The sequence below is a fragment of the Panulirus ornatus genome, chromosome 12, assembly GCF_036320965.1.
Source record: "Panulirus ornatus isolate Po-2019 chromosome 12, ASM3632096v1, whole genome shotgun sequence".
Lineage (NCBI taxonomy): Eukaryota > Metazoa > Arthropoda > Malacostraca > Decapoda > Palinuridae > Panulirus > Panulirus ornatus.
In genome coordinates this window covers 43830925-43856956 of record NC_092235.1, presented here as the reverse complement: position 1 = coordinate 43856956, position 26032 = coordinate 43830925, and the positions used below count along the sequence as shown (strand labels likewise).

The window sequence follows — 26032 nt, the reverse complement described above, 5'->3', positions numbered from 1 at the left end:
TTCATGTGACTTTCTCATTACTGTACTCGTTTTACCCTCAAAACTGCAACACAGAGGCTTACCTATTCTAAGGTAACTTATCCCACCTTGCCTCACGTAGAGTTAAGTACCTTGAGAAAGGTACTGTAACTTTTAGTGTTGGCCTTTTGAAGCTCACAGTTACCCAAGTAAATAAAGATCCACACAAACCGATTCCATGAAATAAATGAAGCAATACTCCTAGCTTTATGGTTCATAAATCTACGTAAATCATGGATTCACACATGATGACAGTTTGCACTGGAATAGGAAGTAAGAGGCATCTGACCGATAAATTCTACGAGGCTGTAATAGAAGAAGGGATCGAAAACAATTAGCATCACGTTGTATGAGTAGAAAAGCAAACAGGCGACTAAATGAATAATACTTTTACCTACAGAGGCGCAACCATATGTCTCAGTCAGGCACATGAAGTGAAGGATTCGTCATCTTTAATTGTAACTTTGGTGTTACTTCAAATTATTCTAATCGGTGTATCATTCCATGCGTTAATAATCCTTCTGAAGAAAAAGTTACTTTGCCTCATTCGAAGTCAGACTTTTCCCCCACGATTCTGTATCCATTCTTACGATTGAAATCAGATTGATCAAGTTTATAAAAGCCTAAGATAGTTTTGAATAATTGTATCGAAATCACCTACTTATCAACTTCATTTTTCTAAGCCATACAATTTCAAGTCTTCCAAACGGCTCTCATAGGATTTATTTTTCAGTCCAGGAAAGCTTATAAAAGTAAAGATTAAGCTTTTTCCTTTATGTCTGAAGACTTCAAGCGAAGACACAAGTCCTCACCGAAGTCAGGTCGTAACAGGAAAGGACACAAAGGAAGAGATCATTCGAAAGACTTTCGGAGATGAAAACCGCCTTTTTAAAATGTGTCAGATCATAAGTGCTTTGAAAGACATATGCCTCCAGTACCTCAGTTCCGAAGTAATTGAAAATTAGACCAGCAACCCTACAGCAAGGTGTATGATGGTTCCATGCACGCCTTGATAATTCCTATGTTAGGGCTTTAATACTTCCCTGGGCGGCTGGTGTCTACAACCTACAGACGAAGAGGGTGTAAGATGGTTCCATGCATCACTTCAACCCTCTTAAGTCAAGGCAGTAATACTTCCCTGGGAGGTTGCTATCTACTACCTGGGTCTGAAAGACCCTAAACTTATTCAGAAATGGGGAAAGTTATAAGGTGACTTAAAACAAGCATTCATAACTATCAAAAACAGCTTCGACAATCTTGATCTAAGCAGCTATTTAACGCAAGTTCAGAGTGCATACAAAAAATTCTTTAATCATTAAATATTTTACGCTGCTAATATATATATATATATATATATATATATATATATATATATATATATATATATATATATATATCGTCATCCCAAGAGGCGAAGCATCAACTACCTAGATTTATTACACTAATTGCTATAAAAGATCGTTATTAACCAAGCGAGGACTACTACTTACCCGACGTAGGCTCCGGAGATCTTCTCCTCCGACAGCTTGGGATGGGCCCAAGCTGTTAAGTTGCCTTGATGGTCTACCAACTACTGGAAACTGCGGGCACGTAGGGCCCACTTAATCACCATAACCAGGCTGGTTCAGTATACTTACGATGTTAGTGCTTATCAGGACCTTCGTGCATTTCTCCACTGTGCATCCCACAGCGTTTCTGATGTGAGAAGGCAACGTGGTGGACAGTATTGGGCAGCGCATGTCCACAGCGTTTTCTTTTCTTTTTGCGTCTTTTGAGTAAGTGGCAATATCTAACAGTCTTCCATGTTCATAGTGTCTATACGAAACAATCTATGAGTGGAGGGTGGGAACCAAACTTCATTTTCTAAGTGCAAATGATGATATGCCTCACTCAACTGTAGCCCAGATAAACCAGCCTCATTCATTTCAATCGTTTATCAAGTCATTAGATCCTTTACAGCGTCAATACGAGCCGAAAAAGACCCTTGCACCAAAACTCGCAATTTCGCTTACACAACGGTACGCTATTCGGAAGAGTGAAGCGTCTCGAAGAAAGTCATCACTGGTTTTCCCTCCCTCGTTTTGAGAGTCCGCAAGATCCGGCCTACCATCTTACAGAACGAGAAAACTGTTGCCTTGTTGTGTTCACGCAGCCTCCAACAGCTTGTTGACCAACAACCCAACTCAGAAGCTTGGACTTAGACCGAGTTGTGGTAGTGGGAATGCCTCCACAGTCCAAGGTGATACACACTCAAAAACACTTATAAATCTTATCAAATAAGCATATGTCTAACCTATAAAAATCTTATGTTCAGCAGTTGTTATTTGACCTACAAACCTCTCCTATTTGACCTGACTTGTACCACTCCTGGACCTGTGATGATGGTTGTGTATGTGTGTGTGTGTGTGTGTGTGAGGTGATCAACACCAGCACCTGGCCACATGTGTGTGTGTGTGTGTGTGTGTGTGTGTGTGTGTGTGTGTGTGTGTGTGTGTGTGTGTGTGTGTGTGAGGTTACCAGCACCTGGCCACATCGCCACTTCACCAATGGCTCCAGAAATAATGAGTGGCTTACTTAGGATGTCTTGGGCCGCGACCTACGACAACCTCACTGAGGAGAATTTGAAACATCGCGAGCTTGGTACTGGACCGTGTTGTGGGGGGGGGACGATGCTCTCCAACACCACCGTAAGGTCAGGGTACATCAGAAGTTCACGTCGTCATTAAATATTTCTTACGCATAAAACTTGAATACAAGCATCAGTTATACTTGGGTTTGACCTCTGAAACTTCAAGTTTCGAGCAGCCCGCTCACATTATCACAAGAATAAATCATCAAAAATATATATACTTATATATCAATATGTATACTTCTATATCAATATGTATACTTCTATATCAATATGTATACTTATATATCAATATGTATACTTATACATCAATATGCATACTTCTATATCAATATGTATACTTATATACCAATATGTATACTTATATACCATTATGTATACTTTTAGGACACCCTTAGTGTCAGCTTAGGGCAGCCACTACATCGCTAAGATCCCATGGCGACCTCATCGTCCTGACAATTAATACGTTGGAACATACGACAGTTTAAGTGTAATTAGGCTCTAGGTACGTAGTTAATGAGGCCACACATAAAAAAGCTTATGAGGGCTAATTTACAAGGAGAAAAAAAAAAATCCCCGAAACCTCGTCAGGGTAAGTCCACTCGAACTCAACCCATTAGGCCATTATTACCAACATTTTAGCGTCGAGTTCCACGATAATCACCTTACGTATAACTTACATGGATTTTGCAGGCTCGTCTCTAACCCCCACCCACAGCTCAGTCTAGGACCGTGATGATCAAGGTGCTGGTGTTCTTCTGTTTACCTTGGCTGTTAGAGATGGCATCTGAGAGACTTGGGCAGCTACCTACTATATAGCCTATTTGATCCAGTACATTCAGTGTGTCTCTGGCGAGTTCTTAAAATACTTTAAATAATGGTGGTGAACAGTTTAGGGTCACGTCCTAGAGATTACATTTTCCCTTCTACTTTACTGATGACACATTTACTTTCCACTACTGTTACTTCGAGAAAGTGTGCAGAGGGAGGAGCCTTCTACATTACTGTCCTGTCTCTGGCTACAGATATCAGGAACTCATGACTATGTACTTCAGCAAAATCATAAGGTTTGCAAGGATCTGTCACAGCCCTATACTGACGCTTAAAGATGTGGACGATTAGAAACGACTGAAATCACTGAGGTTTTACTGTGTGAAGTGCACATGGGAGGGGTACATCATCATCATCATCTACACCTGGAAAATTCTAAAAGTGTTTTCCCCAACCTTCGCTCAAAAATAGTTCCCTACTGGCATGACAGGTATGAAAGACCGTAAAATATTACCAGTGAAATCAAGCGGTGCAATAAGAACAAAAGAAAACATCTTGAAAATCTGAGCCCAAGACTCTTAACACACAACCTGCAGCCACCAGAAATACCAGGGAATTCACGGTGAAGTTTAATAGTGCCCTGGACAAGTACCTATAAAGTCTACCATACCAGCCAGGCCGTGGGGACTATGTGGGACGGCGGGCTGCGGCTTCCAACAGCTTGGTCGACCCACGACCCGATCAAACAGCCTGGCCCCAGCCCGGGTTGTGGGAGTTGAGAATCCCCGAAGACTCCAGCTGGGGTTATGATAATGGTCACGGCATTGTTTCCTCATTGTGCAATGAGAGAGAGAGAGAGAGAGAGAGAGAGAGAGAGAGAGAGAGAGAGAGAGAGAGAGAGAGAGAGAGAGAGAGAGAGAGACAGAGAGAATGTCAGTTTGGACGATTTTCTTGAAGCTGTGTATTTCTATTATTCCTCAACCATGGGCAACGGGACCACAACCATCCCCTACAAAGGTTCCACGTTGGTTGCAGTTAGTGTGTGTGTGTGTGTGTGTGTGTGTGTGTGTGTGTGTGTGTGTGTGTGTCGGGCGACGCCACATCATGAACAATCACAAACTCGCCAAAATACAGAACACAACAAGTTTCATCCAAAACTTGACAGTATAATTTCAACAGTAAGGAACCGCGAGGTTTTCGCCGGCAGTTATGTAGATTTCCAAACGAGCAACAAGTTGGTTCCTCACGACTCAAATCACAATAAAAACAGAATAGGAACAAAAATTTGAAGCTGAAACTATCGTATATTCCTTCAGACCTGCCTGAGCCAAAGACCCGCTTCTAATTTCTTTCCTGACATCCACGTACACTTCACTGATATATAATTGCTACGAACTCCATCAAGCTATTCCAGACACTCTATCTAATCAGCGAGTTATCTTTGACACCAACAAGTAATTATACTCGGCAAGCCACTTCGTCACACGATAACTGTGTGGCCGTTGGCAGCTCAAGGGAGGGCCGTTGTGATGTCTGTTTTTCTTTCCCTACATCGATAAACACTAAGAACTCCTCACCTCATTTCTTTCGCAACGCTTACTTCCCGACGTCATTTTTAAAAGGTACGTTTCCCATTTCCCTCAGAACTTTTCGATCATGTCTCATCATTTTTTCTTTCATTAAAAGTTTAGCATCGATAGGGCTTTTGAACATGTCTGAATTCAGCCTCTGATATATATATATATATATATATATATATATATATATATATATATATATATATATATATATATATATATATACCTGTCAACTGTGTCATGAGCCAGTGTAGGTAAGGTTATGGTGCTGCGGAGGTGCAAGAGATCAGTGACAACCGTGAGAGGTGCACCAGACTATTTGCCCTCCCGCCGGAATCAATTCAAAAAATTCCTGGACAAGTTTCTGTCTACAATTGTTCCCAAACGCTTGGGTGAAGTGGTTCGTGGAACTACGCCAGGCGTATACAAACATCCCGATTATCCAAGAGCTGCAACAGCTGTGCTTGGTCAACATACCAACAAGCATAGAATACTCTGAAGGAGTCAGGCGGTGTGGAAAGCACAATAAGAAAAAATACCTTGAACGTTCAGGACCTAAAACAGTTTACGACATTACCTGCAGCCACACTAGAAACACTACGGTATGCACAGTCGAGGAATTCAGGAAGGTCCTGGTATGTGCTGCCTAACTGTAGCTACCAGACCGACCAGGCTGTGCTGGTTACGTGGGCCTGAAGGATGCGGCCTCTAACAGCTGAGTCGACCCATGACCCAACTTAGCAGCTTGGGCCCAGCCCGAGTTGTGGGGTTAGAAGTCCTCTCCAGGAAGCTAGACGTAAACTCCAGGTAAACTAAAGAGAACATACAAGTTTTAGAATATCAGGGAAGGCAGATGTTACCGAAGGGACGAGGCTGCCACGCCTGCTCGCCCTAACAGGGATCATACAGACATACACACACAACTTACTATCCTTCGCGTTACCTCAATATCATTCAAACTAAATTCGCGTTCATTTACAGTCTATAACATTTCACAATGGAGAAACAATTGCATTTTTCGTATCTTTCATGATTTTCAAAGAGTCATCTGGTTCATCATGAACTGATCATGGGGAATCGTGACACACCATGAACCTCGGCTGTTGGGACTGTGGCCCCTCCACTATGGTTTGGGACGACTGGGAGGGACCCAACACATGGAGGGGATGGGGAAGAGAGAGAGAGAGAGAGAGAGAGAGAGAGAGAGAGAGAGAGAGAGAGAGAGAGAGAGAGAGAGAGAGAGAGAGAGAGAGAGAGAGAACAGGAGACCTGACGGTCCATGATGAGGTTATCTGTTGGAGGACAATAATAGGATCTAGAGCCCCTTATCAGTCACTAAGACAAGAGAGTACAGCAGGTTTGGGGCTGTGGGCAGAAGCCCTACCACTGAAGTCAGGGGAGAAGAGGATGGCCCTACCCACTGAGGTAAGGGTCGAGGGGAGGTGCTGTATCTACTACGGTCAGGACACATGGGGAAGGGATCTGCCCCTGAGGGTCACAGGAGATGGAAAGGGTCATATCCACTGAAGAGAGAGCTACTCACTGAGGTAAGGGGAGATGGGGAGGGAGCTACTCACTGAGGTAAGGGGAGATGGGGAGGGAGCTACTCGCTGATGTAAGGGGAGATGGGGAGGGAGCTACTCACTGAGGTGAGATGAAATAGGAACCAGACCTTCCGACTGGGAATACTGTCTTCCAAATAACACCAAACAGATATAAACTTAGAGTAAATCTAACGATGGCATACAGCAGACCTGACATACATACAAGCAATACAATACATACTAATTACAACACCATTTTATATGGCGCAGTTCTTATCGTTTTTATCGCCGTCCGGAGTGTCTACGTGTTATCTAGCTGGTCCCCCTGATATCAGGTGAGGGCCATGACATCACGTGAATAACGTGTTACCTCGTGAATAACATCAGTTAACTCACCGGCCTAATGATCTGCATCGTTAAGCTCCTCTATTCAGGCTCCACGCTAATGAGAGGAACCAGGTCTTTAGAAGTTTTCCGACAATCGGAAGCTAATTAGGTTGAAATCATGGAACCATTAGAACCATATCCTTTGTTATGTTAGACTCACAGTTTGCCTAGCTCTGACGTGATGTCCCCTCTACCGCCACTTCTCCAAGCTGCTTAAAGAGAATATTCAAACGTATAATACGAAAAGAAGTATCCGTACGTGTACCGTGGCCATTAGACCCTACCGGCCACGAACACAAACAACCTGGCGGATCAGTGAGACGTGGTGTGTGGTGAACAGGTATCTAGACAGAAGCAATCATAAGATAATCTTATAATTTCATAGCATATGAGTAAGCTGGACAACAAAGCTCTGAGGGTTAGAAAAGCACACGAAACCACCGTAAGGTACACGTAAGTTAATGTGAGGTACCAGACCGAGTCTTTAGCGTAGAAGAATACATAACCACTGTAAAGTATACGCAAGTTATGGTAAGCCGAGCTGTAGGGGTTGAAGACATCCGAAACCATCGTAAGGTATACGTAAACTGAGGTAAGAAGCTAGACCGAACTGTGGGGAAAAGGGGACGTCCGAAACCATCGAAAGGGTATACTTAAGGTCACAGGCCGAGCTGTGCTGGAAGGAGACCTCCGAAACCTTCGTAAGGGAAGGTATGGCAGGGAGGAGGAGGGGAGAGGGTGGGGGACCAGATGTCGGATGCCTCCAGGCGTCAGATGACCCCCTCCCTCACCCTTCCCCCCTGCCATTATCAGTGGTAACCCCCCCCCCCCCCCCAAGTACCATTATGACTCCGCCACTGTGCTAATAATGGCTGGCGGGAGGAGGAAGACGGGCACCAGGGTACTGCATGGTCATCATCGCATGTTTACCCGCAGCTGAGGCGAGCAAAATAATTACCGTGTGTAGTCATAGTAGGAGCAGTAGCAGCAGCAGTAGTAGTAGTAGTAGCAGTAGCATTAGTAGAAGTAGTAGTAGTAGCAGTAGTAGTAGTAGTAGCAGTAGTATAGTAGAATTAGTAGTAGTAGTAGTAGTAGTAGTAGTTGTTGTTGTTGTTGTAGTAATAGTAGCAGCAGTAGTAACAGCTAATAATAACTACAACAATACAGAATCGCTCAAACTGTATATACGCAACAGTGAATCCAAGACCAAATGTGAACACTTCCCGGCGAATCCGATTCGCCGTCTCATGTTTGATGTGGTTCCGGTGGCCGGACTCAGCGCCATAATATCATCCGCGAAATCACATACGTTTACTTTAAATGCTCTATCCTTTTCCTTTGTCTTTACCTGCTGATTTTTCACCGAGATCATTTAGAAACCTACAGAATACGGAAGGGTTCCTAGTTACCTGCCACAATCTGCTACATAGCACTACAGCAAGACACAGGTGCTACGTGAAAACAGTGTAAACATCCGGGACCAGACACTGTTCAAAACACAAGCTGAAGATTACGAGAAACGTTGTAGTGATGAGGAGAAATCATGAGCACAAAGGATGACTGTCATCAAAATGTAGGAGGTACCTGACCAGCCAGCCGGCTGCGGAAGGTGTGTATGTAGCAGGCCTACCGGAGGCGGCTTCAAACAGCCTGACTGACCACTGGTGGCACGGACCAGCCTCGGATGGAAACATCGAAGTAAACATAAAACTGAACTTGCAAAACGAATGAAGTGGGGGAAGGGGGGGGATACAAATTTTCAGAGCAATTAACTGTTTTCTCCAAATTTGAAAACGGAAGTGTTAGTATCAACAATTAACATAGAATGCGAAGCTGTCCAGCTGGGATACGTACATATAACATACATAACTCACAGCGATCTTATCAGAACTACTAGATACGACTCATGGCTTTACTTCTTCAAGCACGGACTACATAAACATTTCATAATATATACAAATCGAAAAATATTGGGGAGACTACTCTCCAATCTACACACACACACACACACACACACACACACACACACACACACACACACACACACACACACACATAGGAAAATGCGAAATAGTACCAGTGACAAGAGCACAATGAGTACAATAAGAGAAATTCGAATATAAATCCTCAGCCTAAAACCGACCAGTTCAGTGCCAATAAATCATAACAGAAATAACGTGGATTAATGTTTGGGAAAACAAAATCCACTAGACAAATATCTATAAATTGTATGTGTCGCAGTGGCTACGTATACGTTGGCCTGTGGCCAAAAACAACCTGACTGATTAGCAGAACACCAGTAAAGCATGGTCACATACCGCACCCAGCTGAGGTACTTACCATAGTGGAGCAGCCAGACCTGTATATCTGTAGACAGCAACAACAACAATAATAAAAATAGTTGAATACAATTCAGATCGGAATATTTCTAAGTCATACAGCAGTTCCTAAAATAGCTTTATTGTATTTTCTTAAAACATAAATATCAGATAAATTTGAGTAGCAACAGACAGGGAGGGAGACGCTACAGGTTACAGGAAAGCATAGAGACGAATGGCACCACAAGCTGTATGTACACAGCTACCTACACCCTGCAACATTCTAAACACATCTCTAGTTCACAATCTTACCATCACCCTACAACACTCCACACACACACAACACACCTCTAGCTGTATATTACTATCAAAACCTTACAACACTCCACACACACTCCCTGTGGACTTCCACAACCCACACACACTCCCTGTGGACTGCTACAACCTACACACACTCCACACACACACACCTCTAGCTGTACACCACTATCAAAAACCTGCAACACTCCACACACACACACACAGTCGGCAACAGAGGCTCGTGTTCAGGTCAAGCGAGAGGTATGCAGCTGAGCGTCCCAGCAACACGGGTTGGTACAAAGGCCAGGGGAAAGTAATGCAGCTCAGTCTCTTCCTGTAGGTATTAACTTTCACAGGCACAGTTGCACTTCAAGCTCCTGACCGACTCTCATTCCAGCACAATATCTTGAATGCGCGCCAAAAACAGGGACCCCACTCATTCTACAAAATTAAATTCCCCGACTTTTTCCGACTCTCCAAGTTCTCGTTCTAGCAGATTTGCCAGCAATGACCTATATCCCTGTGGCCAACACGGCACCATGGCGTAACCACGGTGCATCCAGGGGATATATGCAAGCAAGTTATATCAACACTATGTGGAAGAGGAGGAGGTAAATGATCATACAACTATTGTACATTAAATTCACATGTACCCCTATGTATCTAGAGTAGGCACGAGTTACCAGCCAGATAGGTGATCAGTCTGTACTGTTGGCCAGGCCAGGCCAGGCCACACACACACCCTCCCTCCCTCCACAAGCCCCCCCATTCCAAAGCTCTATTCCATCAATCAAATCTCGCCACACAAATTTGTTTATGTAAATGTTGACATTCAAATGTTTATATTCATAAATGTTTTGATTCACATTTACATATCAGCGAGTACTGTCAAATTACATATTCAGCAATTAATCCATCTCAAGATGTTGTGCAACTCGGCTGCGTCATTCACACTTACACAACAGCTTCAGACAGCTCTGCTGTCTTTGACCTGAGTACCCAGACTGGTCACCGGCCGCCCCTCTTTCCTCCTATGGTACAGTTCCTCGCATCTGCTGCTGAGGACCTTGGCGGTGTGACCCTCCGTCCCGAACTTACTGCATCGTGTTTTAGCCAGTCTGCATTGGCACGACACCACCTCCTGCTTACATGACTCCTTCCTGCAGTGCAATGATGGAACATTTAGGCATAATATCTACAATAATATCACCGATGACTCCAAAAGCATTACCTTCGTTTCCCGTATTCCCTAGTGACAACACAAGGGCTAATCACACAAGCAGAACACAAATGATCAAACTCGACTACACCCGTCCAGGTCGGCGGGGCAGGATATGTTTAACATGTGCTCATGATGACCAGAGAAGCATCGACATAGGGAGGGCATGATCTCCACACCTCAGCCACACTGATAAATGTTTTTCAACTTTCTAACAACAACTGTAAAGATCCGGTTTCTCTCCTTCAAAACCCATGCCGTATTTACTACTTTCTTGTGAAATGAAACGCAATTCAGCACATCAAGTAAAGAGCAACATATCATGCACAAATAATTTTGCAATTAACTCTGTGATATTTATATATTCTACCAACTTCATAGTTTTTACTTCTATAGACCACAATCATTCCTACAGCTTCCACAACGGTAAGGGTCAAAACCTGCTCATCCCAGTTTATCAGAATGTTTCTCCAGTAATAGCGTGGGATAATACTGTGGCTACGGCCAATGGCTAAAGGTCATTCATAACAAGGTAATGCACAGCCTAAGTCTATCTTCAGGGGCTGTCTTCACTTCTAACGTCGGTCTGGGAACAAATTGCACTTACTGCTGAAACCCAAGAGTCTCCTGCAAGACTTCAGGACAAGTTCAGCACAGCCGATCATGTACACTGTGTACGTGTTCACCCAAACACTTCTTTCCACTTCCTCATTCATAGGGTTCACATCTCAGGCCCCGCTGCTGGGGCGAAGACCCCACTGCATTGTTGCACTGTTGGTGGCCGCTGACCCGCAACCTGGTCATCGCAGTCTGGCCAGTCGGGTACGTTCACAGTTGGAGCCAATCCACGTTTTCCTCAAAACTTTCCCCAGCCTACCCCACTATGATCCGCATGCCAGCTGACTTTGGGCTATGTAACTGTAGGCCCTTGATTGTGATACCAGGACAAGTGTCAACTAAATCTGTAAGACTGGCCGATATGTAGTTAGTTGATATGTTCATCTAAATGCTCCAGCCTCCATCATCCAGACTGAGCAAATGAGCAACACAGCAATAAAATCCCATACACAGACGTAGGAAGAAAAAGAAAGTCTTCAGCTTCGGAAAAGACCCGTCGGATGTTGTGCATCAGCATATTCACTGGAATTATTCGACAGCTTTCCATATCCTATCTTCAGTCTGGATATGGTTTGGAACACAGGCTGGGGTATAGATCTTCCCCACTGTTGACAATGTATACTATGCTGAACTCCTTGTGACTACGCTCAAACCAGAACATTCTGAGTGATTCTAAACGTTCCCATGATTTCTTAGGTGTCACAGATTAAGGAAAAAAAAAAATCTTTTCTAGTACAGAAAATCCTGTTGCCTTAACGTCGGGAGAGGATAGGTTAAGAAAGAATACCAATTTTCTTTTCTCTCGCCCTTAATGTTATGAAAGCCTCGCAAGATCCAGCCTACCATTTTCTTAGCAGTGGCAATGATAGTTTACTTGTATTCTCGAGAGCTTCAAGTCATAAAACGATATGACAAAATGAGGCATCCATGGCTATCTGATCATTCAGGTTTTTCTCTCTACGTTCACATGATAAGACTAATCACTGTTCTGTAGTTATTGTGTCCTCATTCCCTCGACTACGAAGCTCTGATTTCTCCCCACTGACCATCATTATACTGTCACTGATGACATAATTAACATCGGCTTGTAATCTTGTCGTTTTTCATCGGTACGACCATAACATTTGTAATTTCTGGAAATACAGAGCTGAAATGATGTGGGCCTCGAAAGTTTACTTTATTCATCACTGTTTTTACCGCAGAATTCTGCGGTTTTCCAAGTTTACGGCTCCAGCAGAGAATAATTTTCGCTTTACTAAGAATCAACCGTTCCAGTATATTCCAAGGTATATATATACATATATCATACTTGATCGCATTTTCCCGTTTTAGCGGGGTAGCGCCAGGAACAAACAATAAAAGGCCGTATTCGCTTAAATCCATTTCCTCGATGTCATTTGTAATGCATCGAAACCACGGCTCCCTATCCTATATATATATATACATATAAAGTTTTCCCTTCAGGGAATGAAGTCGGTCTCATTTCAGTTGTTCTGAGTGGCTAGTCGCAACTTTCAGTTGTTCTGAGTGGCTAGTCGCAACTTTCAGTTGTTCTGAGTGGCTAGTCGCAACTTTCAGTTGTTCTGAGTGGCTAGTCGCAACTTTCAGTTGTTCTGAGTGGCTAGTCGCAACTTTCAGTTGTTCTGAGTGGCTAGTCGCAACTTTGTGACAGGTTCAGTGGGACCTGATAAATGTCTGTCGCAGATTTGTCCAACTGGCAACATGGCCCCGCCATGGATGCGAGTCTAGCACAAGACACTATTCCAGTCTGCACACTCTAAAAGACTCGTAAGGTGTCATCATTGTCTTAACTTATCTCCTCTCAAAGGTTTATTTACTTTTCATTACGGAGGTTCGTCTCTACCTCCACAGTTCAGCCATGAAGACGTGACGAAACACAGGATGGAAGTGCTCAAAAACATCCAGAAGTACACAGCATTTATCTTCCAAAACCAAAGATTTTGCCCTCATCATCTTGTTACAAGTGTTTGAGGTGTAGTAAGATCCAGTAGGGTACTCACCAGAGGCACCACTGCACCACTGGAGGAGTCCACCATTCTTCTACGATAATGGAATAACTTGATATGTACGCACTTTATTTGAACCTGGGAAGCTTTCCCTCCCACACCCTATTAAATTCCAAAAATATGGTATACTCAACCTGAATAACTAATGCATACATCACTCAAGGACCCATACTTACTCTACCCCTTACGTGTACGTAAGAGCCTGATATGGCGAGTCCGCCTCTGTGTAAGGCCGCGACCCACAGGTCTCCATATCCTTCACAGTATCGCTGGTCACGTTTACTTTCTAGATATCACGTGTCAGATTCGTTATCATTAACCCATCATGTTAGATAATCGTTTATCATAGGCAAGGCCTTGAACCGTTTCAAGCCCTAGATGATCTCGCTACTTTTTTCCTTCCATATACACAGCGCCTTTGGATTTTCGTAGTGATATTTCGCAGATCAGCCTTCCTGTTTTCTATGAAGAAGCGACATCTGTTGCGTTACGCTCGCTAAAGGTATGGAAGGCCAACTGACTTAATTATCTTTAAATCTGACTCTCTATATGTGATATACTTCTAACTCTTTCGCTTCCCGCAGAGCGAACTGGCTGGACCATATCTACCCGTATTGTGCTCATTTTGTGCGATTCTGTGAGTGTGACTCTTGGGAAAAGCGTGGACATACTGCAGAGAGCATTCACCAGCTCAGCTGGTGTCACAAATGGAGTACTATCCATAGAAAAGGTATCAGAATCATCGACCATGAGTGGTTTTACTGACACACTGTGTTTGCTTAACATTTTATTCACCTCTTTCCCGTCATTCAAGAACCATTACCTAACCACCACGACGCTTAGCACCAGCAGTCTTAGCATCCTACCGCAAGCTGACAAAAAAATCTAGGTGGGTAAGCTCTCTCTCTCTCTCTCTCTCTCTCTCTCTCTCTCTCTCTATATATATATATATATATATATATATATATATATATATATATATATATATATATATATAAAGCTAATTGCATTTTAGTTTTGTAAGCTCTCCACCACTGTTGGCTGACCGGGACCCTCTTCCCTATTACTGCAACCACAAAACGCAACAGGCGGGATGGGAGCGTTTGGTCGGGATGTGGTTCACACCAACACTTGAGGTACGAAAAGTGAATTCATCTCAAGATGCCTCAGGGTTATCATTGTTATCGTGGCACAAAATACGGTGCGATTCTCTGGTAAAGGAATACTCATGTTCTTCACTGTTCCAGTTACACAGCGAAGTACCACCTATTCCACAAGTACCTGATCGACCAGATTGTTTGAGAATGCAGCTGTGGTGTCTGGATATCCTTGGTTACTTGGATGACTTCGAACACATTCAAAGAACTTCACCACAGATCACTAAGAAGGAACTTAACTGTACCAGACCACCAAGTAACTCAACTGGAGCACACAGCCAAGGAACTTCTCAACAGCACTCTCAAGGAATTTACCTGTAACACACTGTCAAGGAACTTAGCAGTAACAATACAAGGGCTTTTAGCTGAAACATACTGCAAGGAACTTAGCTGTAGAATACTGCCAGAGAAATCAGCAGTAGCACTACCAAGAATCCAGCATGAGCATACCGCAAGGAACTTCCGTACCCACAGCATACTTACGATATATATGACTGAATCACATTGCAGATGGCAGAAGCTTTTGAAAAATTATGGGTCCCAGATGGATATTCTGATTTCTGTAATGGTCGTGAAGGCATTTTTCACTTTTCAACAAGTTTAGCCGAGTCTGTCGTGCCTATCATGCCAGAGGAGCATTTTCTACATTTTCACTCAGCCATCCCGCTGGGATCTTAATTTCTTTGTGTGTGTGTGTGTGTGTGTGTGTGTGTGTGTGATTACTATTTGTGCGTTACCAGGAGAGAGTTTTATACTCGTTGTTCCGTTTTATTATACAAGCCACGTCTTTACACCTTTCTATGTCTACATAAAGGAGTACACAGGTAGACTGTTAATCAGATTTCTTTTTGCGGATCTGCAAATGTAGCTTCATCAACCAACACTTGAGAGTTGTAGTGCAGATATTACTATCATTATCACTTGTTACCATTATATTATTATCATTATCATCATCATTATCCAGCGCCAGGACCGAAGGTAAATCTGCTACATGTATAAGAAGACAGGCAACACCTCAGCAACGATACAAGAGACGTACAACAACCAAGAAGTGATGCAACACAGATGCAAGACTCTACCATAGATGCAACACAAGAGCTGAGTCAGTGACAACCCCAGCCGTGGCAACAGACACCCTCACCATACACTATGGTGGCGAACAATCTGGTATCAGGTGACTGCGATCGTCACGACCACGCGTCAGGCCAAGGATGGTGGTGGACGCCACCTTTGTTCCCGACACACCCACACCCACGCCGAACATACACGGAAACCTGCACGAGAGAAGCTCCCTCCATAAACGACCCGTGAATATGCAAAAACGAAATACTAGCCATCATTGTCATTCTTACCTCATAAAGAATACAATACGTGAATACAATGTAGCGCACCGCAATATTTCTACCCTAAGAATTCCAGCCGCAAGTCGGGGAAATAAAATGCAACCCCATTGTCCCCCGCAGTTGGTGGCAGAGAACATGTGCGACAGAGACTCCTCCTGGTGTGCGTAGACCTTCCGCCCAGCACACCAGAGGGAACATGTGCGCCCGCGCTGCGTCACCCACAGCCTGGACGCCCTCACTCCTGCCCCCAGACGCCACCGGCAACTACCACAGGTTCACCTGGAAACACAGTAAGCTTGCTTCTGGCAAGCTAGCGTCATATCTGACTAGTAGGTTGGTCTCAACTACTAGGATCATTGAGGCTGTAGGCATCAACATACACCCTCAAACCAAAATATCTTAAAACACCTTATTCAGATTAAAAATAATTCTATTACCACACACACACACACTAACGTGTATGTGGCCTATGATTTTGTTATAAGCCATTCGAACTGATCCGGGAGCTGAACCTCCTAAATAATGAACACCGCTACTTATTCCACAGTGTACCTAAGGTCAGATGCTTCTGCCGCACCAAGCACAGGAAATCATACTAACAACTCTGAAGTACTGAGCAGGATGTTGTAACCCATGAACATGACCGTATAACCTCATCACCTCTCAAGTTCTCACTCACTCTTTCAATATTCAAAAAGCCACCCATTTTTCAGCAACTCAAAGGCAGGTAAAAAACGGAGGCAATGAAATCAGTGGTGTCAAATCTTATCAATCTTTAATGAATGAACTTTAAAAAAAAGTGAAAAGGGTAATGAATATTCCCTCAGGTTCTGAATGTTCAAAATTACTCCCAAGAAAATGTATACTGTCCAACATACAGACTAAACTACGTGAGGAACAAATCATGAGCAACAATAACAGTTCTGGTCCAGCGTCTCAAACGCTAGATCTCAAATCAAACTCAAGCAATGGCACTCGAACAAAATCCTGAGTAAATTAACCGAATATCATTCATGATATATATATATATATATATATATATATATATATATATATATATATATATATATATATATATATATATATATATCGCTCGTCCACCTTTACCGAAATTCTGATATCCTGACTTTCGTTCCCGCAATATGCGGAGCGACTGACCACAGTTGTCTAGGACCAAGCTGTGTCGCCGGCACTGGGCCAGTACATATCTTGTGAAAACTGTCGTTAGATTCGCTAGATCTCCGCTGGGCAAGTGCCTGTGTCAGCTGACCGCCCGTTCTCTAATGCGATGCACCACATCTGAAAAACTATTCGTAGTGACGAAATTTTTCCCAATCAGCGACAAACGCACTTACCCTCTTAACATCAGACAGAACTTTATCTGCCTTCGCGTCTGAGCTTAGACATTACTGAGACACTAGAGCGACGACCGGGAAATATCGTTCTGTGCGTCAGACATTACATAAGATGGGTAAATCCTTCCTGAAGGCCATCCATCAGGCTTGTGGAAGCGGCCGCTCCAAGCTAGGAACCTCACACTCTGTACAACAAGCGCGACACTTCAACACTCACAAAAACTATACCCGACCTCAGAAGGGAACCCATCTGCTTCCCCCACCCTTCCTGACCTCACTCATCCACAGGTCAGGTAGTACAGTGGGTGTCTCGGTTTACCCTGACCTGAGCTCATACAAAACAAAGCTACTTCACTGGCGTATCGTATTCTGTCCCCATGCAGTCATACTTTCACGTGCTATGCAGAGTGAGGACACAGACGGTGTAATGTAATATACAGTAAAGTCGAACCACATAACCTTGATATTCCCTAAGGGCTTCATGCAATCCAGCCACCACGTGAAGCATATCATAACACCACGGGCAATGCACCCGCGCTGCTTTCCTGGCAACACCAAACGCCACATACGAAGGGCGTGACAGCCAGTAACAACACAGATTAACGCAAGCTAGGTTAAACTGCAGCAAATACCAGCTATTCAAACAGGTGGCAACCACGATCCCTGCGTCAAATTTTACTGGCCTGCAAACCAAATAATTCAGTGCACTAATATCACTTCTTGGAACACACATGAATAAAATCGTGTGTATTGAATTTCGGAAGGCACTATGACTGGTGCTGTGTGTGTGTGTGTGTGAGAGCGCGCGCGCGCCGATGACTATAACATCAATTACAGGGATGATGTTTTTCTAGCACCGTACATCATTATCTTAAATCGAAATCTGGGGGCTCATCATTGTCACTACAGATAATTCTGGGACTCAACTATACCATCACTCAATCAATCAGGTCATCTGGGGCTTACTGAGATACAGTAAACTAACCCAAACACGCAGGGATCTTCAAGCAGCAACACTGGGATTCAAGCATCTAGAAAAGGGGATTTTACACCAATGCAAGGAAATACATCTGAATACATGTAATTGTCAATGACAACTGAAACAAGCCGCGTACTCTACACAAATACCAAAACAACAGACCCAGGAAGACACTAGATGACTTGTTCCATTCTGAATGTTACCGATAACTTTACAGAAAGGAAAACAAAAGACATTTCCCTTAACAGGCCAACAGGTTTTCTGTAACCTGTTTGCTCTATGTATATGTACGAGACCTGTCAAACCAGCAAAGATGATAATAGGCTGAATATTAACTACTGAAACAAAGGAAACGGGTCAAGAGTGACACTAACATAATCAATTACTCTCTAATGACTAGTACTGTTGGATCAAAACACTGTACTTATTGGAATGTAATCATATGGAGAGCAATTAAAACCTACCAATACTTCTAAACACGCATACGGTAATAGCTTTTCTAGAATGCCTCACCAGGGAAAGTGTTTCCAAACTACCAAATGAAAAAAAGATATGCTGAATGAAATAGCTATCACAGAAAACAGCTTTTACGTCAACCACCCACCCACGTCTGCCTAACCTACCGCCATCAAATCCCCGCAACACAATGAAAACTTCGTAAGACTTCAGAAACACCTGAACATTTTCCTCCAAGGTGTATCACACCAATACCGGATTATCCGAACTTAAGGAAGCAAAACAGACCAACCGTGGACTGGATTCTGCAAAACTTCAAAACGAGGGAAGAAAATCAAAATTATCAACATTTTCTTAAACACGTTTACCCCCATACTGAAATGCTGCTGTGTACTAAAAGTACCTATCAAGGCGGACAGAACTGCAGAGCTGGGATACGTGTAAAGAACACTTATAGCCTGGAGGGACTGTCTAAACTCAGACAGACTGAGAGAGACTCAAATTACTCATATTCTGCGGAGGGCAGACGACTTAATTCATAACTCGAAAATCCTACAACACCTACTCATTAGTCTACTTCAAATAACAATCACGCCCAACTAACATGACATGGAAGACTGCGAAACAATAATGTAAGTCTAACACATACAAAAAGAGAGAACAGTGAAATCATCAGGAAGCAGTAACTGTACAATCCTCTACACCTAAAAATTTGGAAGATCGTGGGACTCAAGAGCTAAAAAAAAAAAACTCAAGAACTCAGTGGACTGAGTATCTACGGAGTGAACTAGATCGGCCACGTTCTACTGGTTGGGAAGGCCTGCTCTCTGCGGTTTGAAATGACTGAACAAGTTGGAGAAGCAGCAGGACCCAAACCAAGCATATACATATATATATATATATATATATATATATATATATATATATATATATATATATATATATATTGTACACCAAGTCGAAAGCACAAATCACAAACTGAAAGTCCTCACGAAACGAGTCTCGATATAAAGAAACCATATGCATTCTACTCGAATTTTGTCAAAAGAAATAAAAATCCAAGGCAGAAACCGCAGTACAATCTGCTGAACTGATTCAGTTTATTTAGAAAAACTCAGCTCTACTTTATTCTCATCTTAACAAAAAAAAATGGCATTCGCAAACGTCAACTTTCTCATACATATCTTAAAACGTCACATATACCAAGCATTTTTTCCGGCCAAGAATATCTAACATGAGACAGTTGAATCGGAACAGTGGATACCATACAGTGAAGGAACAGCATGTCAGGGCTGACTGTACCTGTTGAAGAGGGAGGCGTCTGCCCAGACATCCTTTCCAGTGAGGGAGAATATTGGATGTACACCAGCACCAAGAACTAAATTATATCAGTGTTTGCATATATACTAAAGATCTTCGGGGTTCCACAGTGTTTGTCCAGCATCAGAGCGCGGAACAACCAGACTTCGTAATGGTGTAATGTGAAACTGAATTTAGTACAGAATACTGGCCGGATGCATGAAACCGTCATTCCGTGAATGATGAATGTTTAAGACCTCGGAGTAATAATGTTTGACGAAATTCGCCCTTACAAAATAACACACGATTGCATCTTCCAAGATGATGCTAAGCTGGGGAGGAGAACCGATATGACCATCTTCAAGGCGCTAATACTCTAATGAACTGAATGCAGCTGTGTAGTAACGTCACCTTTCAAAGGCGAGGGAAGCTGCAGAGTTAGAACATGTGCACAGATTTTTTTACGGCCCGTACTGGCTGGTAAAGGAACTAAACTGCTAGAAACGGCTGAACAACACAGACAGGATGGTTATATAATCATTTACACACGAGAATGCTAGAAAGTGTGATCCAAAGTATACATTAAAAAGTAATTCCCTAATGACATAAAAGACATTGAAAATTGTAAAATATTAGCCTCCTAACGTCAAACAGTGCGATAAGAACAAGAGAAGCTAACCCTAAGAACTGCTGCCCACGACTATTCAACATTACTTGCAGCCATCAGCAATACTTTGGGATTAACAGTGAAAAAAATAAGAATGCCCTGGATAAGTGTTTACAAAGCGGAATTCCTCGACCAGGCAAGCTGCGGTGGTTGCGTGAGCCTGCGGGGTCGCAGCTTCTAACAGCTCGGTCGACCAAAAGACCCAGTTCAGCAGCTTTGACTAAAACATTCCCCGTGCCGACATAAGCTTCAACAATTTATAACCGATTGTTCTACTGCAAAATAGATATTCTCAGACCGAAATGCATAGTTTCGACAACTTTGTTTTATGAACATTAATATCTGAAAGTCTTGCACTATATAACAAATTTACCATGCCATGAGCTCCTGAGGCATCGTGTGCATATGCAAGGCAAAAATTTTATATTTTCCTTGTGATCATCAGTATGACATTGTATTTTGTAAATTATGCACGACAGACTTGTTGTAGATTCCCTAAACCACCTTCCGAATCTCTCTATATACTGTATGTCTCATCGTGACATAATATCTGTCCCTACGTACCTATCATTCTCTTGTCAGTTCACCGTCAAGCAACGAGCCCTTCACCCATACTATCACATATATGGCAGATAAGCCGGGCTATGGTAGCTACTCGGACCTGCAGGCCGCGGCTTTCAACAGCTTGATCGACCAATGACCTAAAACCAGCAGCTCGTGCCTCGCCAGGGCAGTTGGAGTAGATGGCCCTAGAAGAGTACTCCAAGATACGTGATCTGTTTAAGTTTGTAATAGCCAAAATCATGTGCCAATGTTGCCGTCACTATCAGTGTCCTTCGAATTACGTACCATGTATTTGATATGCCCTAATCTTCCCTCTGAATCTTCTCCATATCACTATCAGTTCGACTTTACCTACACAGTGTAAACAATATATGAACTGTCTTCCCTCTCTACTGTCATGTCTGTTCTCTTCCTCTCAAGGAGGGACGACCATCTGGGTCCCTGGACCCACACGTCACCTATCCGTGCCTCCACCAACCCCTAGCAACGTATCGCTCAACCATGCTACCACTGGAACGCCTTATCTATCATTATTCAGACATGAAAATTATAAAACTGATCCAGTAAAAATCAACTGGATTCAGCCCCAGCTGTGGGGATAGAAGACCTCAAAAGAATACTTCAGGTGCATTATAAAGGCTGCTGCGGTATATCAAGTACTATTCATATGAATGCAATATATACCCATTCAAATAACAAAGACTATACGATACACAGAGTTTTTTCAAGTATTAGCCTTTGTCGTTATCTGTGGCTTTTTCTTAAACACTTTATAACATGGAAAGATCAGAGTGTTGTGGATCATTTAATATTCTGAAAACAAGCAACATTATCAGAATGGGTCTCGAAAGTCCTAGCTTTACCGTAATTAGATGAAAACTTTTAATCCCAATGTCATCAAATAAATACTTTAAACAAATAACTACTTTAAAGACACACACACATATATATATATGTGTATATATATATATATATATATATATATATATATATATATATATATATATATACATTGTGTGTGTGTGATATTTGTTCCTATACACTTTCAACATTTGGACGATATGAGGCCTTCACGTTGTCCCGGTCAGCCATTTCTGCTGACTGCGGTAATAAAAGGAACTCGCTGACACCATACACTTCAAAATGCTTTTATATATTTATACAAAAATAATCTGCGTCTGTATGTACATCAATAGTAGTTTATCTTTTACTGACACAGTTACACGATCGTTTCTCACGACTTTCCTACTTGCCAAGAGTTGGTTCGAAAGCGTTATCTCAACGGTTTTCGGTCGTTTTATCATTATACATCTCCGGCTTATTCTCTTGCATTATAATATTTGTGCGACTGCTTCTCAAGTATTCTTAAGTTATTTACCATACAACCTTTGTCGTTTCTCAAATATAATTTCAACTAAATCCCATTCGTTCATTTTTCTTTTCTTTCTATTTTGACCAACTAGATTCAACAGCTTTTCTACCCCTTCTAGCGTACCTCAGTCACATTGAACAACTGCAAAGAAGGACGGCTACACAGCAAGAGCGTTAAAACCAGGCACTACGCTCATGACCTACGTATGAGCGATATATAGCAATTGCATAGCGACCCAAACTCCACTTATTTCGTGAACTTTATGGAGTTACAAGCCTTCAACGGGGTATGAAATGTAATGCCAGGTCACACACCAGACAACATAACCACAAATTATACCTATATCAAATGCAAATAAATCGACATTGTTCACATCACTTCTAGCCTATGTTAGGTAATTAACCATGCAATAGCTACAAATGCTAAAATTCTGATCAATTATCATTCATATGTATATAAAAATTCATTAAAGCCGAACAGTTGCTAGTCTCAAGAAAAAAAGAAACAAGTAATATTGCTTTGGAACTAGATACCGTAACCATCGCTGACTATGTGGCCACTGCCTTTGCTAATATTTCTCTATCATACTAGATATTTTAAGACTTTTTAATACTTGTGATATTATCACAGAGAACTATTTAGCTCAAGATTTTCATTCCGATAACATATACATGCCTTTAGACTTCGAAAATACTTTGTCAAGCGATATAACAAAAGTTCATTTCTAATATCGGGTGGATCATACAATCAACTTACATGCGTTCACGTCAGCAATATGTGGGTGTACATCCGTGTAACGATATGTATGTGCCTGTGTGTGGGGACGGTGTGCACTGAGTTCAATATCAGGCCAGAGTTGAGAGGCCTCCGTTATTTAGTGACCTTAATTAAATCTCACCACCAACAAAAAATATTTATGACCGCCTTATGCTCCCTACAGAATAATTATCAGCCCAAATCCTCTTCCTCCAGACCGGAATGCACAACATATGTAGACTTTATCCAACTCTCCAACTCCAAGACACACTTGGTTCTGGAGTTCACAGAGACAATACACATCGCGCTGCACTTCATTCTTGACCTAAAATACTAATTACACAAGTCTTCCGCGACACACTTCATTCCTGATTCAACATACAAGTAAAACAGCTCCACGCAACATTTTAGGCTAAACAACAAAAAATATATATCTCCTACACGCCATACTTTATTCCTGACCTGACATACAAGCAAACAAAGCCATACTACAGTTTACGCTAGCACTTCTCCACACGAAACAATCATAATCACTTTTCAAATCACGTACCAGCCTTTAAGTCTGGCAGCTGATATATGTAACCCCGTGACATGTGAAGTAGCCTAAACTGACAGAATCCTACCAAACAGTATACAGTCAGGTTTAATAATACCAACGCAGGAGGTTGGAGTTTCGGAATTCAGTTTGTTAAACGGGATTGCTGGTGCTGGATGAGCACCTTACAGTGAAATAGCTCCACATGTTCGGCTTCCCCAGAACTTTAAGATTTACACTCTACACAAACACTTTGCCATACTTAATGCTGTTTACAGCACTATGTTTGTAATGGATGGTGTGTAGGACAACTGCACTGGATGACAAACTCTGACGGAAAACCGTAAAAGAACGAATATATATCATCGGTAACTTAATGTGTAATGAATATTGCATTCAAATGTTTCAACATCTTAGAATTCAAAAACACTCCACGGTTCCCAAGTTTACCTGAATCTTCCTTCATGGAAATGTAATGTAATCCACCGATCAGATGACAAACTTCAACTCGTTAGTTCATTGCAACAATCTTTAATAATATCAAGAAATGTATCAAACAAATACCCCATTAAACTGTAGTGGAAATGTTTCAAAATTTGAGTCAGATATTCAAAATCTTTCAAGATGTATATATAGAAATTTCGATATAAAATCTTACCGGAAGACGCGCTGCTTTGCGTTAACGCTCGTCTTCATTCTAATCATAAACAGACCCTCAAAGTTTTTACTGTGCTAAGGTCAATCTGAATTCTAGCAACAACGCGCATGCAACATCACTACCAAACAAGCATAACACTTTAGTAAACAATATATAAACTTAATGATACCCAAACAAAAATTAATAAAATAGTTAATTTACTCGCATCGGCCGACATTTTCAACAAATAACGATAACATTTTGTCACAGAGCTGAGTTACCACTTTTAAAAACTAAAAACAGGCTAAATATTGAACGAATGTGCGACCCTGACCTGACAACATACACCTTGAGTGTATCTATTGACTCGAGACCTGTTGCTCGACCGCATCTCAAATACTTCACAAGCCTTTGCTTTAAAGGAATAAATTTTCTCTAACCAACTAACATCCCACATTTAACTAATGGAAAGTAGCTTAATTTTAAGATAAACGTACATATCTAACAATTCTGAAAATAGACACTAGTACTGTGATTATGAAGAAAAACTCCATATATGCCTGGATCTTTCAGACACCCTCACAAATCTGAAGAAAGGCTGGTCTTGATGAGCTTATATCACTTGTTTTCGTTAAGAAGTTATGATTCTACCTCGGCAAACCAATTTCATCAAGTGCGACATAATCCGCCCTCAGGTAGGCTAAACACTAGAGTTCTACTCGAACTTAGGCGGTTAACAAACTTCTCAAAATCACTTTTTATTACAAATATACATCATTTGGCTATTTGGGAGACAGCTATATTCCCTTAGTTTCCCTTAAGTATGGTAATTAACGTATTTTCAATACTAATAGTTTTCCACATTCGTCAAATTTGCAACTCGAAACTGGTACAAACTACGTAAAACGAGAAAAAACACTAACTTACCTTCATGTCGCAAATATCCTCAGCAATATCATCCAAGAGTAAATCCTTCTTCAGTAAAAAGTCGCTCACTAACACTCACTAAAATCTTCACAAACAAAATTCACACGCGCATTTCCAGCCCCAACAACAGAGTATGGACAAGACGCATAGGATACACTGCTTCACTCAACTTTTTATCCCGGCTCTGATTTTCCACTCAGACACCATCCAAGCGCTGCACGATGCACTCATAAATATCTTCAAGTAATCACTTCTAAAGCATGCGAAAAGATCCTTAGAAAATATTAAACAGCATGCTTAAAAATGTGGCAAAACTTTGCAGAAGGTCCGGGTGACGGATCCCGGAGATGCGTTCCCGGGGCTGGCTCAGGCCTCACTGACTGACCCCACCAGGACCCAAGCTCAGTTTTTGTCCGACGCCCAACCTCGATATTTCATTCATTTTTATATCTTTACTGCTGGATTTATGACATCATTTATATTTTATATACAATCTCATACAAACACATAATTCATGTATTGTATTAACTCCTTTTCTACATATAAAAGGACAGTTAAGAAAATAAGATTAAATTTC

At 42.0% G+C, this 26032-nt stretch overlaps 1 long non-coding RNA gene across 1 annotated transcript in view; it reads right to left on the bottom strand.

Annotated features, from left to right (window-relative positions):
• Positions 1-25828, bottom strand: part of LOC139751738 (uncharacterized) — a 217858-nt gene extending 192030 nt beyond the window's left edge. The window contains exon 1 of the long non-coding RNA XR_011713410.1: positions 25456-25828. This is a non-coding gene — a long non-coding RNA (uncharacterized lncRNA). The remainder of the gene's footprint in view (positions 1-25455) is intronic.
• Between the last annotated feature and the right edge of the window lie 204 nt (positions 25829-26032).